The following is a 16,460-nucleotide window of genomic DNA, read 5'->3' as shown; positions in this document are numbered from 1 at the left end:
AAAGGAAAAATTATTAGCTCGGAGCCAGAGTTCAAAGCATATCGGCACATCAGAAGGATACTCGAAAGTAGTAGAAGTGAAATAACTATAAGTGTACCATGAGGCAGACATGAGGGTATATGCTATGGAATTATATGAGCCATCAACGTGAGGCTATATCCAATTATGATTGTAGGAAATCCACCTCGGAGCGCAAATACAAAGAAATCAAAGACAAGTATACTTGTGTTGAGAAATGACCTGGGAAGGACAAGGATAATGAGTTGGTGCAGTAGATTAGAAAACCCGTGATACGAAATAAGGACTCATGTAGAGATCAAGGAGTTCGGTTATAAGGAAAATATGGTAAAAGATAAGGAATGGGCATGAAGAAAAGGACAACAATAAGAGGAAACCCCGAAGTATTATAAGACCCCATAAGATCAGTTGAACATTCGAGGACGAATGTTCTAAAGGGGGGGGGGGAGGATGTTACACCCCGAAAAAAAATTTGCGTTACCAAGACTATCGACGACTTAGTATGAGCTCAAGGGAGAGCAAAGTTATGAAGTAATGGCAACGAATATCCATGGGAGGATTGGAGAAAGAATATCTTTTAGTATATGTGTGAGGGCCCACGACCCCGATTCGAACGGACTGATATCTGGACATTTATGAAGTAATGGCAACGAAGATGTATCTGTTACCATCAGGAATCTGGGAATCTACGACGAAAGGTAGTTACACCCCAAGGCAAAAGGTGAACATTGTGGGCCGAAAAGGGTAAAAGTGTAATTGTGGAAGAAAAGACGTGTCACGAGGGTGTCCCGGGATTTGTAAGACCTTGGCTAGTCTCAAATTATGTAATAAAGATCATGTGTGGAAGTGGACGTGAAAATATCTGCATTAAGGCACCGGATTTCAGCAAAGTTTCAAGGTTAAGCGTGCCCAGGTGGGAGCAATCCTAGGATGGGTGACCCCCTGGGAAGTTTACAAGAAATTCTACCTATTCTGACGTAAAAGAAAAATGAAAAACTAGAATAGCCTAAGTGAAACTACAGTATATGGGATGGCTGGAGACCATAAGAAGACGCGTAGAACGAGGCAGATTAGCTCGGTGAAGAGACGAAGAGTGCGTCACAGCTCGGGAATCAGGATAGGCTTGAATAACGTTCGAAGATATTTTGTGGGCTAGTTAATAGTAAATATATATAAATATATATAGGTATATGTGAATGTGTGGGATATTCCATATGTGATGGCATCGATGGCGTGTGTGCCCTAGCAACCGGAGCTATGGTAAAGAAAGGCACTGATCGCGTAAGCGTACTGAAGTTCGAGGGACGGCAAGAGTAAATGATACAAGTGTGGCAAAGTAAGATGTTATTATTTTATCATAAGTTGAGATTGGAAGTTCTAGTATAATGATGTTGAAGAAGAAACAGAGTGAGTAGATATGAAACAGAAAGATCGGAGTATCGGAAAGAGGTTCGAGAACCAATGTCAATAAGTGGGGATAAAGGAATAGTGACTAGGATAGGGGCATATGAAGTAAGAAAAAGGAATGCTTAGGTCTGTAGTAATGTTAAGATGAGAGATTCATAAAAGGACAAGTATGTAGCTATGATAATGTATAAGCAAGGATAGGGAGAGTGAGGATTCTGTGCTAAGGACAAGAATAGCGGAATGCTGGAGAAATATGGATGTACAGTTACAGCACAAACGCGTAATTAAGAAAGAATCACGGGTAGGTGGGTCAAGCAAGTAAAAGTACGAGTTTCATAAGAGGACGGTTGGTATATGGGGGAACCCCTTAAAAGGGGGGGGGGGGGGGGGGGAGAACATATTATATTAGGCTTAAAAGGAATCACAACATTTTCAGGCTGCAGAAAAGGAAAAATTATTAGCTCGGAGCCAGGGTTCAAAGCATATCGGCACATCAGAAGGATACTCGAAAGAAGTAGAAGTGAAATGACTATAAGTGTACCATGAGGCAGACATGAGGGTATATGCTATGGAATTATATGAGCCATCAACGTGAGGCTATATCCAATTATGATTGTAGGAAATCCACCTCGGAGCGCAAATACAAAGAAATCAAAGACAAGTATACTTGTGTCGAGAAATGACCTGGGAAGGGCAAGGATAATGAGTTGGTGCAGTAGATTAGAAAACCCGTGATACGGAATAAGGACTCATGTAGAGATCAAGGAGTTCGGTTATAAGGAAAATATGGTAAAAGATAAGGAATGGGCATGAAAAAAAGGACAACTATAAGAGGAAACCCCGAAGTATTATAAGACCCCATAAGATCAGTTGAACATTCGAGGACGAATGTTCTAAAGGGGGGGGGGGGGGGGGGGGAGGATGTTACACCCCGAAAAAACATTTGCGTTACCAAGACTATCGACGACTTAGTATGAGCTCAAGGGAGAGCAAAGTTACACAAGGATTAGGGATAAAGATTATATTTTCTGAGTATAAGAATGTATCTATATGACATTTGGAGATCGTACGGGGTAAATCAGTTAACAAGTTACTTGATGACAGCACTCGTAACCATAAGTTAAGGTGGGGCCCACACATCGGGACTTTATAAAATACATATGAGGAGATATATGGGTAGTACATGCGAAGTTGAGCAAGTCCTAAGAAGGACCCATAAGCCAAAAATGAGTGTAAGCCCTCCAAAAGGACGATTTAAGAAAACGTTTTCGGATGACCTGGCTTGGAGGGGCGAAAACGGCATTATAAGTTTGGAATTCGGGAAAGCTAACAGAAATAAAAGTTGTAGATAATTGAAATATCTTTCCAACCATAGGTCGTGGGCCCTCACACGATATCGGGATCAAAGGTTATGGCCATTTTAGTAACAAGACCTTAAGCAGCCCAAAAAAAAAAAAAAAAAACGCGGGCCCCACGTGGGGAGGTCGGTGAAACCGACCTAGGGGTGCTATAAATACCCCATAAATCCCATTTTTTCAGCAAAATCAACATTCCAAAGTTCCTAGCATTCTCTCAAACTTTCCCCAAATATTATAATCCGATAAATCAAGAATTTGACAAGATTACGCCAAACTAGTCCGTGAAAGGCGATTGTCTTTGATTCTACTTAAGCGTGGTGTTGGAAAAGGTTGATGTAGCTGAGTTTCTTCAAGTATAAGGTATGTTATTTATTCCCTCTCTTATTTTGAATTTATTTGAAGGTCTAGCAAGCTTTAAAAACGAAAATAGTTATGTAGGAAGGGTCATAAAGTGTTGTGTTGTAGTTGTCGTGTTTATGGGTTGTTTTGAACATGTTGTGGTCGTGTGGATGGACTGATTTATATATGTAAAGATGGTATATAATGTTGTTAGTGTGCTGACGATATTATACTCCTCGATTGGGACGAAAGGAAGTGCATATTGTTGTTGTATTTTGAAAAAAACAAACATCGTGTGGGATGTTTATGAAATATATTGGTATGAATAATAGTGTTGTGATGTTGATATTGTTGGAATAATTGTTGGTATTGTTGTTGGTTTGGCCGGGTTGAATTCCCGGATTGTTGTTGATTTGGGGTCGAGCCGTATTCTCGGGCTTGGTATATTTACAGGGGAGATGCTGCCGAAATTTCGGCAGAAAATAAATGAGTTTATTTGAGCAGTTGAGACAAGTGAATGATAATGGGTTTAATGATTATATGAATTCTTTTGTCTGTAGATTAACCAGTTTGGACAAATAAGCATAACTAGTTGGTCGCGGCACAAGTATGTAAGGTTTACCCTTCCTTTCTTTTGGCATGTCCTAGAGCCAAGTAAGGTATGATATTGATATGTACATTGGGGTTATTCTATTCTGTGATTCCGAGTCTGTTTGTGATCCGTATGTCCTCCCTAATTTAAGTATCTAATAATCCTGATAGGCGAAGTCTGATTTAAGTATTCTGATATAAGCAGTCTGGTCTGAGCATTTTGATATAAATATTCTGATGTAAGTATTCGACACAAGCAATATGATATGGAAAAATTCTGATACAAGTACTTTGGAATATGTATTCTGATCTGAGTATTCTGATATAAGTACTCTGATACGGGTAATCTGATATGGGTATTCCTAACTTTGATATAAGTATTCTGACAAAAGCTATATAAGTACTCTAATAGAAATATTCTGATAAAAGTATTCTGACATAAGTATTCTGTTATGAGTAATCTGTTACGAATATTCTGATAGTATGTTCGATCATTCCATCAAGTCTTGGTTTATGTGCATTTAGTTTCTCACTACTCTGCTCGTGCATATGTCATGACTTCCTTCGCCGAGTCCCGGGCCGGTTTATATCGTGCGCACGGTTCCCGAGTTCCTCGCTTGAGGGCCGGGCGCCGTTTATGAATTCCGAAGTATGATGTGTTACAAAGTATGATGTGTTTGGTTCGCTGAACCGCATATATGTATATGTACATTCTGATATTATGATGTGTGTCGGAGACAGGAGCAAATCTTCTGGAGTATGATGTGTGTGGCGCCTAAGGCCGGGAGGCGACCACGTTTCCTCGGGTCCCGCAAGGGGCCGGATACCGTTCTTGCATGTATGTTTGTCTTTGACATTCTTTACATCGTGCTTCTTTTCTGTACCTACATTCTGTACCTTATTTTCTGTTTATGATTTTATTTATAGCATTCCATGCTTTACATACTCAGTACATATTCCGTACTGACCCCTCTTCTTCGGGGGCTGCGTTTCATGCCACGCAGGTACACCCCGATGAACGGAAGACTTGGCTAGGAGGTTTCAGCGGGATTGGCGAGCTCCACTTCCCATCGGAGTGTCGCCGAGTCTGAGTATGCATAAGTTATGCTTTCTGATTTGTGTTAGAGACTTTGCAGACAGAGTCGTGGGTACAATGAGTCTGTTCGTAAGCAGATTCCATATGTCCACAGATTCGGTTTGGTCTGGTCTAAAATCTGTGTCCTAGGCGGCCCTATTTGCTATGATGGCCTAAGTGGCCTATATGTTCGTATATGTATGTATGTTCAGGCGATGTACATTCCGCCTGCTTACGAGTTTGATATAATATGATTGATATGTTTGATACACGTGGCCGCCTAAGACGATGTTCGTTCTCTGTTTCTGTTGAAAGTCCTAGTGTATGCTTCATGTGATTTGATCCGAAATTTGAAAAAACAATGTGTGTATGAAATCAGAGTCTGAGGGTTCGCTCGGCTCTGTATGTGGGGTCGGGTGCCCATCACACCCTAGTAAAGTCGGGGTGTGACAGTTAGGATCTTAAAACTGAGTTGATTAGAAGCTGTTAACTTATATGATCAATTAGGGGTCAGATGAAATTAAGTTTAAGGGGGGGGGGGGGGGGGGGCAGTGTCAAACCACTCTTGTCCATAAGTTTTGGTGATTGGCATTAGGTATGGGAATAAGGTAAAGGTGTTTGAGGTTTCTTTGGGAGAGTAAAAGGTGAGCTTAGGCATGAATTAGAGGTAGTGGCTGGTGGGGCCTTTGATCCCTTTTTACTGAAAGTAAGGTTTAGGAAAGGGATAGAGAAGTGATGACCTCACCCTATCCTGTTCCTCTTTCAGGACCATGAGTCTTCCTTGTCTTCTTAGACCTTGTTCTCGTGACTGTGGGGGTTCAGTGAGATCTGGGAATTTGTCAAGGCTGGTTTGTCATGCCTTAGGGGAAAGTTCTTGAGCCATGTTGCTTAAAACGAAGTTAAAATAAAGGGGTAAGTTGTCTGTTACATCTTTGTTATGATATGGGTTCCGGGGGGGGGGGGGGGGGGGTGGTTGAAACTTCCATTTGCCAAGTATTAGAAGAGGTAAGTTACTCACTAGTGTCTGAATTCATGTTTCGTTCTTTTAGAAGTTTGACTTGTCTGCTTTTCTGTTTGCGTCCTGAGGAATTTTTTTAAAGCAAGTGCGATGCATTTATGTGTGGACTTGGTCATGTGAATGTTGTTACACCCCGTAGTTTCGTATGTTGAGATTCGAGCTACCTTTTAGGAGGTATGTGAGATGATATGTGTTTATCTTATGGTTATGAGGGTTTAAGTTCATATAATAAGCCATGGGAGGATTGGAGAAAGAATATCTTTTAGTATATGTGATGTTTTGAAAGGTACAACCATGGGAAGTACGTAGCAATGAAGTAAATGATGAATTACGATCTCGTAAGTCGTAACCGAGAAGGACAACCTTGGAACCAAAGGATATGACCGTTATCAAGTATGATTAATGATAAATATTATGCATGTAGTGTTTCGAAAGATTCCGGGACCAGGCAAATCTAAGAAAATAAGTTTGTCGAAAATTTGGAAAAAACTTGGTAGAATTCTAGACAGAATTTTGGGTCAAATTTGGAGGGGTATATCTCCGGGTATATTAGTAGTTTTATGGTGTTTCAAAAGGCTAAAATGAATTTTGTCGAGTATAGTTTCCAGCGCAACAAACCGCTCGTCAAAACGATATCAGAGTAGGGAGTTATGGGCATTTTAAGATAACAACTCCAAGCTGCCAAATGGCTTCCGCGGGTCCCATTTTTTCATCATTTTACACACCATGAGTTCTAGAAATCTCCTAAAACATCCCCCAAACACTTATATCCCATTAAATCAAGAATTTAACAAGATTACACCAAACTAGTCCATAAAAGTAATTGTTCTTGCTTCTACTTGATGTTGTGGTAAGTTTGGTCTTGAAAAAAGTTGGTGTGGCTAAAGTTCTTCAAGTATAAGGTATGTTCTTTATCCTATCTCTTATGTTGAGTTGATTTGAAGGTTTAGCAAGTCTTAAAAGTGAAAATAGTTATGGAGGAAAGGTCATAAAGTGTGGTGTTGTAGTTGTTGTGTTATGGACTATTTTGAGCATGTTGTGGCCGTGTGGTTTGGCTGATTTACATGTACATGGATGGTATCTAATGTTGTTGCTGTGTTGGTGAGATTACGCTCCTTAATTGGGAAGAAAAGAAGTGTATATTGTTGTTGTATGTTGAAAAACATCGTGTGGGATGTTTTATGGAATATTTTGGTATTAATGATGATGTTGCCGATATTAGTGTTGCTATTGTTGTTGTTTTGTTGGTATTGTGATTTCGGGCTAGGCACACAAATAAGTGAGATGCTGCCTGAATTTCGGCAGTTTCTAAAAGGGTTTTAATTAAAGGCTTGAGACAAGTGTATGATGGTGAGCCTAACAATAGTATGAATGGTTTTACATGTAGATTACGAGACTACGAACGATCTTAAGTAGATTGCAAGACAAGAGGTAGGTTGGAAAGTCGGGAAGTGAGCTTCCAAGTATGTTAAGGCTAGTCCCTTCTTTCTAAAGGCATGATTCTTATTTTCTGAAACAATACATATTCTCCATAATATCCTCATCCCCAAAAAGCTAGAAGTCTGTGATTCTCAAAGTTCTTATGATATCATTGAGCTCGTTTCATGACTACAGATGTTATTCATTGTTGTTGATCTCATCTTATGATCTTGTTCCTTCAAGATGAGATATGTTCATGATGATAATCCATAATGTTAGTCGGAGGTTTACCGACTTTATGTCACTCCGATGCGTTTAGAAATGTGTACTTAGGTATTGTCTCGTGGGAAATAAATAGCGTACTAGCAGAGGATCCCCAATAAGGTATTTGATCCTTGAAGAGAGGCTTATGATATACCTCAGAGTTTGGTTAATGTTCAATTAAGCGGTAAGAAGTCCTAATGGCCCAGAACAGTGTTTATAAGACTTATGTGATCGTGTATGCTATAATGGACAAGTGCTGGCCATTAGAAGTTTATATAGATTACTCAGGGAGATCAGGTCATGACACTGGTCTACGACCAGTCAGGCAGATGTTACCGCCGGGCTACGGTTGGTTGGGAAAATATGTATTTACTACTGGTCTACGACCAGTTGGGCAGTTATGTACTTACCACTGGTCTATGACCTTTTGGGCAGTTATGTATTTACCACCATGCTACGGCTGGTTGGGCAGTTATTACCACCGAGCTACGGCCGGTTGGGCAGTTACCGCTGATCAGTCGGGCAGTTGCGCTCTAACGTTGGGCGATAATCGGATGGGAAGCTACCACCCTACGATTGACGGTCGGGCAGTTACCATTGATCAGTTGTGCAGATAGCACTAGGATAATACGTAGATCAGGACCACAGTATTGTACATAGATGTAGTTAAAGATATGAGAGCATAAATAGGGATGCTTACTAGATTCTCATTAGTAAGTCAGAAGTGCCAAGTTGACGCTTATCTTTCTTTCCTGCAACATATATATATATTTATTATATTACATTTCCGCCTTGCATACTCGGTATATTATTCATACTGACGTCCCTTCTGTGGACCCTGCGTTCATACCCATAGGTGTAGACAGGCGGAACGAGGATATTCCCCAGTAGGCTGCTTTCAGGTACCAGGTTTGATTGATGGGCTCCACTTCTTCCTGGAGCATTGCCGAGTCTGGGTCGTATATGTACTTTGTGTTAAGGGAATGTCGGGAGATCTAGTTAATCAAAAATTGGTAAGAACCTTTATTTCTTGAAATAAACTCTGGCACCTAGACTTTAATGGGCTTTGTAGTATAACTTAGATTAAAAGGACAAAATTATGATTTGTCTAGTAAGGTTTGATTCTATATCATTAGTGTGTTTTAGATCTTGTCATATATAGAATCAGGGGGATAAAATAATTATGTATTGGGTCTGTGTTCTAAAAATGAACAGTGTTAGACTGGAAATTGGGGTTTATGGTGGGTATTCTAAAAGGCAGTGTGGCCCACTTGGCTTAGGATGGTCTTTTCAAGACACCTCAAAAAAGGGGCAGACAAAATCAAGCCCAGCTTGGCTCATAGTATCTACCCCCCAAATGAGGGGTGTCATGATCAACCTATGAACCATGGGGGTGCTCCTGGCTTGAGAGAATTTTGGCTTTCCTTAAATCTCATCATTTTACCAAAGGGTTGGAGATAAAAAGGGGGGTTTAGGAAATTGGTTTGTGTAAAGGTCTAGAGGCACTTAGGAAGTTAAGAATAATGGAACTAGTCATTTCAAGAAGATGATCATTGGCTTTTTTTTTTTAAAGCAATGAATTAGTTTGAGGTTGTTGACAATAAATGTCTCTGCTAGGAGTTTAAAGAGTCTGAACATGTGAAGATTTCTTTTGAACTTTTATGCCATTTCTTCTGGGATTTATTTACACACATAGCTAATCCTTTCCCCTATCTATCTTAAGTGGTAACTTGCATGAAGCCTTATTGTAATGTGTTCCTACTACTGTTGTATTGAAATAAAGATTCTTTCTGTGGTCTTTTCCTGAGAATATGAAACTGTACAGTCCCAGTTCATGTGATGTTATTTGGTCCAGACTTCTCGGTGTTCCAATTCTATTATGATGGTTACAAGTTGTAGAATTTTCTCTCTTTGTCTACATCCTTCTACTGTACTTCTGTGATTACATTCAGGAATTTACTACTAGGTAGTCAGTTGATATAGGAAATTAGTGAATCATCTATATGAGAAATGTGGGATTTAAGTTATACCTAGATCAGCCTTAGTTTATATATTTGGATGCAGTTATAAGGGACAGGATTTGGTTAAATAAAAGGAATAACCTTGATGTCTACAGCTGAACACCCAAAAGTGTGGATATATGTAAAAAATATACATGCATTTTTAATAAAGGGAAAGGAGTATATATACATGATATACACTTGGTATACATATCCCATGTGTATATCATAGGTATACTGTTTATATATATGAGAAAATAGGCCAACCACAGGTAGTATGTATATGCAAATAAAGAGTATGATTTGTTTATGCCACTTATTTGACTAAGTACTTTGAAAGTATTATACATACTTTATGTGCCTCATTATATTACAGTGCCTGCCTCAGTCTTTGTCATGATTTTGAATTCATTTTAATGCTTCTTGTATTTAAAATACTTCCCATAAGATGATACTTGTGCACAACTTTGAGACTCTGTTTGTATATTGTGGCAACACTGGGTTTTTGAGAATTTGAGGAGGTTTTGTGGATAGGTCTAGCCACTCCCCGATATCCAGCCATGCTTGGGGTTCATGAAACGCCATGGAACTTGTAAGGTGTCGGGAATAAGGGTGGTGACGACCTTTTCCCATTGGTATGGTTCGATGCGAGGTTTCCAGTGAAGCAATAGTGTATAATCAAGCCCTTAGTTGTGCACTTGCAATCAAATGGGGATGTATATGTATATTTATATGTATAGTTCTTATAGGACTAGATCCATCAAACATAGACTAATTCAATTCCTTTTCCTTTTTTCCTTCTCCTACTGCACGATCATTTGGACCAGAGTCCAACCAGCCTATTGGGCCAAAGGCCCAATAGGAATATTCATTCAAAAAACTGTTAAGTCCAAGAAAGGGAAACTAGTATTATTAAAGGCCCAGCCATGGGTGAGAATGGCATGAAGGCCCAACCATGGGTAAAAATGGTCTTTTAAGGGGTTCGGTACACCCCTAGCTTATCTGCTTTTCTCCTTAAATTTCAGCATGCAAATTTCCTTTTTTTGGTTGGAATGTTGTATTTGTATGATTGTAAAAAAAAAAAATCTCACATTATTATTGGAATCCTTTATATTTTAATTAGGCATCTTAGGTGAATGGTGCATATGCAGTTTAATTCGAGCTTAGGCCCCAACGCGATTTTCAAAACCCGAATTAGTATAAACATTTTCCAAAAGAATAAAAATGGCTAGTGTAATAAGGGGGACAAAGAGGATCAGTTTCATCTTTACAAAAAAAAAAAAAACCGTGTTGCTATCATTTTTTTCTCAAACTAGGATTTATCGTTTTTCAAACTAAGAAAGAACGCTTTTCCAATTATGGGTTCAGTTTTAAAATGTTCTATTTTTAGTCTAGGCCGAAAAGTGGGTTTCAAAACTCTATCTAAATGATGTGCTTTACAAAAAATGAGTTCTTTCCTTATAAACTAAAAATCAGACGAATAATAGTTTCTAGGCATATCTATATATAATCCACTTGTATTAAAACATACACGTTATTTTCTGGAAATAACTAAGGAAAACAATAGAGTTTTGAGGGCTAAGGCCCAACCCAAAAAGATCATATTTTAGGCCCCACTTAACCAATTTTTCAGAAAAAGATAAGGGCAAATATGTCTTAGGCTTAGCCCAGTAACTGAAGAAAAAATTAGAGATTTTGGGCCAAAGCCCAACAAACCTTAATCATTTTGTAGAAAAAGAGGGTGTAACTTGGGCCTAAGCCCATGAAAAAATGTTATTCTTATATTATAAACAAATTGATTTTTTAAAGATAAATTCCAGGATAAAAAATTAAATTTTGATTATATAAACCAAACTCTGATAAATCAAATCTGCGTAAACTATTTGTTAGATAAGTAAAGTTTTAGATAAGGGCGTTCTAAAAAAACGTATTAAACGGATTACCCCAGACCACGTGTGATTCAGACATGAACAAAATTTATTTATCCTAAACCTTAAAAAGACTATTTTTTCACCTTTACAAAAACTAACATTATCCTTATATATGAGAGGAACTAATTATATCCGGATATTATCCGAACCTAAATACCCTATATGTAAAGGGAATATATTCAATTCTTTTTTAAAAAAATGATGTGCAAAATGACAGACTTTTGTTGGAAAATAAACACCAAATAAACAGTTTATGCAAATACTCACACATTGGAATCCAAAGGTCAACCGTATAATACGGATCCTTAATACTAGGGGGCCTAACACCTTCCCTAGGGGATTACCAGAACCCTTACCTAGATCTTTGGATTAAGAAGGATTTTTTCATGGTGTATGAATAAACCCTTCAAAACTGGTTTTCCTAATTTCCTAAAAATTAGGTGGCGACTCTTTTAAAACAAAGTCCGAAAGAGCACCAACGATTTCAAAATAGCTTTTCCGAGCACTAACCCCGCATGCGAGAATGTGAACCATTACAGATGGCGACTCTGATGGGGACTTAAAGGTTCTAACCATAAGAATTCCAATTGAATGTGGGTATATTTGCTTTAACTGTTTATATGCTTACTTTTCCCGCAATTATCAACTATCATTGCATGCATATCATAACTCTGCCACTCCTGGCATTTATTTTATACTTTGTTCCAAAGGAAACTTTATGGAGAACGCGGTTGTACCTTCACTATAAAACCAAAACACTTCTTTTGGAACCGTTATGAGTCAGGGTTGGCTCGTGGTCGTCCAGCATCCCTAACAGTTCAGCCCTAGTTGTTCGCTCGGGTTATCGATCTTTTGTGAAAAGCCCACTATAGTAAAACTAGGATAGAGCTAAGCCAAATGCCTACCGACCTAGAGCATTCATACCTAGATGAGCTTTGGGTATCTCAGACCTACCTAAAGCATATTAAGAGAGACCACCCTGTGTTCGGATGGTCTATGACCCGAAGAACACCGCATCTCATTTATGTGCTATGTGGAAGTATGTTTTGTGCCTATGTGATGAACCATTGACACTGTGGTGATGGGGGAACCCTCACAGTGTTCTGTTTTGTAGATGGAAGGCTGAATCCGTTTTGACATAGTGGTCGAGGCTCCGGATTTATTCAGAGCTTGGTGGGCGTGGTTAGGTGATACTCACAAAATGATAATTAGCTGCACTCTAGGTCACCTACCGACTATCATGACAATGAAGGGTCATCTGGAACTAATAGAGGTGTTAGCCGGACATTGGGGCGATAAGAAAATGTTGTTCCGCTTCAGTGAAATTGAGATGACTTCGACCATGGAGGAGATTAGGGATGCCATAGACAACAATGGAACCTGTCTAAGGAGACGACATAAACCAGATCACCACCTGTTACTTTCACATAGGCCCACAGTCGGCCAAATTATAAAGTTTCTTACACTGACTGAAGCGTCCTGGGCGCGAGGACCCACTGTCGCCTTTAGAGATCTGTATCAGAGATGTCACCGGGTATTCCCTGTATTAGAGGGAGTTCAAGAGTAGAAAAGAGTTGGAAGTTGTTAGACCTTTGGCATTTGCCATAGCCTTGCTAGTAACTATGGTGTTTCCACAAGACGAATCTTTGGCCATAGACACTCGAGTGATCTACTTAGCCCACACTATTTTCTATGGTATAACCAAGGACCAGGAAATAAGGTATTTCAACCTGGCACCCATCATCCTGGCGGGCATATTTCGGGCTTTAGACAAATTTCAAAATCACTTCTGATACTTCCAAGGATGTAGTATGTTGCTACAATGGGGGATTATCAAACACATCAACATGGTTAAAGAGGTCCAATATCTAAGCAATCACAACAGGATAGACCGTCTTACAAATTATTGTCTGAACCTTGGTTACATGTCTAAAGGGGCGTGGGCCGGCTTCTTTGATGAATTGACTTAAGATAGGATTTAGTGGATGTTTCCGAACTTCATATCAGAAATTGTGGTGGTTCAGGGTAAGAATTTCCCTTTTGTGCCATTAGAAGGGGTTCAAGGAATCCACCCTTATTATCCATCTTGGGTTTTAAGGTAGTTTGGTAGAAGGCAAGTGATAGCTCAGGAAGGGAATCCTGAGCAGTTCATCATTGAGCACACAGAGCAGAAGATCAAGAACGCCGAGGTGATCCTAGAGAATAGAATGGTTGCGTGAGTTGGGATCCAGATACTTTAGCTCCAGACAGGCTTGAGGCAGAGTGTGATCCAGGGTATCATGAATGGCTACAGGGTCACTTGGCCCGTGCATCCATCCTAAGGTCCATACTTCCTCACGATGCCCAAGAAGAAGAGCGTCTGAAGGAATGTTGGAAAGCACGGATGAGCACTTAGCCAAGATTTTAGAAGAAACAAATCTGGTAATCATCAGGATGGAGATGTACCAAGCATGACTTCAGATTTAGACCACCCTTTGGAGGGTAAAGAAGGCCAAGACAAGCCAGACCTCGACATCAGTCGCTGGAGGAGAACCCTGGTGATTTACTGCCATTAAGCCCCTTGTCAGCTTCATCATCTTTGTTATCCCTTCGGGGAAGATATTTTCATTATTGTTATTTATTTACTAATGATGATTTTTCGGAACAATGGTTCACTTTCACAAATGGCACTTGCATGTTTCAATTGATTAAGAGAGCCTTAACTTAAACGACTTTAGGAACGCGAATAGTATAAATATCTGTAAATTACATGAATACTTGCTACGCGCTTCACCCTGTTTGCTATGTGTGTTGTCATATATTAAATCTTGAATATAGTTGATCTGATGATCTAAAACTACATACCAAAACAAAAACCAAAACAAAAACAAAAAGCTTAAAACTTACCCAAATTTATCCATAAAAGGTTGACGTACAATAGCAAACCAAGGAGAACAAGAAACGCGGACCCTGAGACAGACAGCTGAAATGTTGAGAGACAAGGTGCTACCGATAGAGAAGCACCTCCAAGAAATAAGGAGGAAAATTGAGGAAGTGGACAGATTGCTAGAGATGGTTGAGAACCTACCAGAGGGCATACCCCAAGAACAATACGATGGGAATGTCCCAGAAGGATTAAGAGATTTGGTGTTGAACTATATGCCTTTAGAGAAAAGACCTATGACGCCTAGAGAGGTGACTCCGGGAAGAGTGAATGAAAGCCAAGGAGCTAGAGCAGACCCATGGGTGACAGAATCAGACCCGCTAGAGGAGTCGGAGCCTCAACAGGAAGCCTCCAAACCCATCGAGGAAGATCAACTAGGAGAGGGAGAGCCTCAGGATATGGAGGAAAAGGAATTGGAGCCCATTGACATAGAGGAAGAACCATTTGAGATGTTTCCTGAGTTTGCAGAGGAGGAGAATGACACCATGTAATGACCCTTCCAGTCATTATGGGAAATTAGGACTCTGTTGGGAATTTCGAGGTCGCAGGTAGATTCGTGGGTTGTCTTTTTGTAGGTATGCATGCTTTGTGTTGTTTTTTTGAGGCCTTGAATTAAATGTGGGGTGATTGGGGGAAGAACTGGAGAAAATCGAGCTTACTGCCCAAAATGCACCGCTGAGGCAGTGGGAGTACCGCTGTAGCAGTGGGCTGACCGCTTCCAGCGGCCAACCACTTTCTCTAGGGACCGCTGTGGCGGGCCATTGCCCACTACGGCGATGCTTCTATAGCGGGGTGGTAACCGCTATAGCAGTGAGCATATTTATTCATCGTTCGCTATAGCGGTGGATTGGCCGCTATAGCGGGACAACTGTAGTGGCGTAGTGATCGCCGCAGCGGTTGACGGGAAGGCAGTATCCGTGTTTTAATGCCTTAATTTTATATTTTCATTCATAACACATCAACACACTTCTAAACCAGCACCTAGAGAGGATTTTCAAGCTAGGGAAAGTTAAACGTGAGAGGTAAGTCTCGTTGCTTTCCATTCTACGATTCATTCCCTCCATTATTGTAATCATCTTTATGGGTCTCTAGTGGTGAAAATGAAGTAGGAACGCTAGAATATCAATAAACCATATAAACTTGATGGGTTGGGATTATTAACTCGTATTTATCATTTAAATGGATTGATTAGTTGCTATTTGTCATAAATTTAACATTTAGAATAGTAAACTAAGTGATTGAGACCTAGGGTTCTATAAAAATGGTGTCTTTGCCATAGAAAACTTTGTAATGGGAATGTTTCATAAAATGTGGTATAAAATGATGGTTTATGAATATTAGGGGCTTTGATAGGTTGTTGATCCCCTAGAAAATCATCCACCCTTAAAATGGGGAGAGGGAAGGGTATTTTCTTGCCTTGATATTTGTAAATTGAGCAATGTGATTCATTGAGCCTTCTATTTTTAGATCGCGAACGTATTGAGGCTTTGAGGAAAGGAAAGGATGTATGTTATATCGCGCAATTTTGCACATTCGAAAAATTTGAAATAATTGTGACTTGTAAAGGATAAAGCTATATTTGATTTTATTTAATACATATGTTGTTTATAAAAATGTTGATGTGGAAATACGGAGGAAGGCCAAGGGCAAAAATTGAGAATTTTGGAAATTAGTTTCGGGAATTACAAAAATTAGCCACAACAATTGGGCCAAAAAGAAATGAGAGAAAATGAGGCCCACAATATGGGGGTGGCCGGCCATGGCCAATAAATGGCCCAAATCCATGATTAATTATCTCATGTGATAAATAATAATAAGGGCCATGAATCATTCATTGTTCAAGAAACTTCAAGAGAGCAAAAGTTGAGGAAAAAAAAAAAAAGGGGCGGCCTAAGAGAGAAAGCAAGAAAGAAAGAAAGAAAGAAATAAAAACATTTTGTGCCATCAATCTTGGGTCTAAAAATTGTAATTTTCTTGTATTCCTACTAAGCTCAAGATCCTCTTCAACGTGGTATAATTTTCGGGGCAAGAAAACACCTATTGTGGCAAGTGGAAAATCTTAGAGAAAGGTAAGAATTTTATCTTGTTCATATTATGAAAGATATATATATATATAT

This window comes from Lycium barbarum, chromosome 1 (genome assembly GCF_019175385.1).
Source record: "Lycium barbarum isolate Lr01 chromosome 1, ASM1917538v2, whole genome shotgun sequence".
NCBI classification, from domain to species: Eukaryota; Viridiplantae; Streptophyta; class Magnoliopsida; order Solanales; family Solanaceae; genus Lycium; species Lycium barbarum.
The sequence above is the reverse complement of the archived record's forward strand: the minus strand, read 5'-3'. Positions refer to the sequence as shown.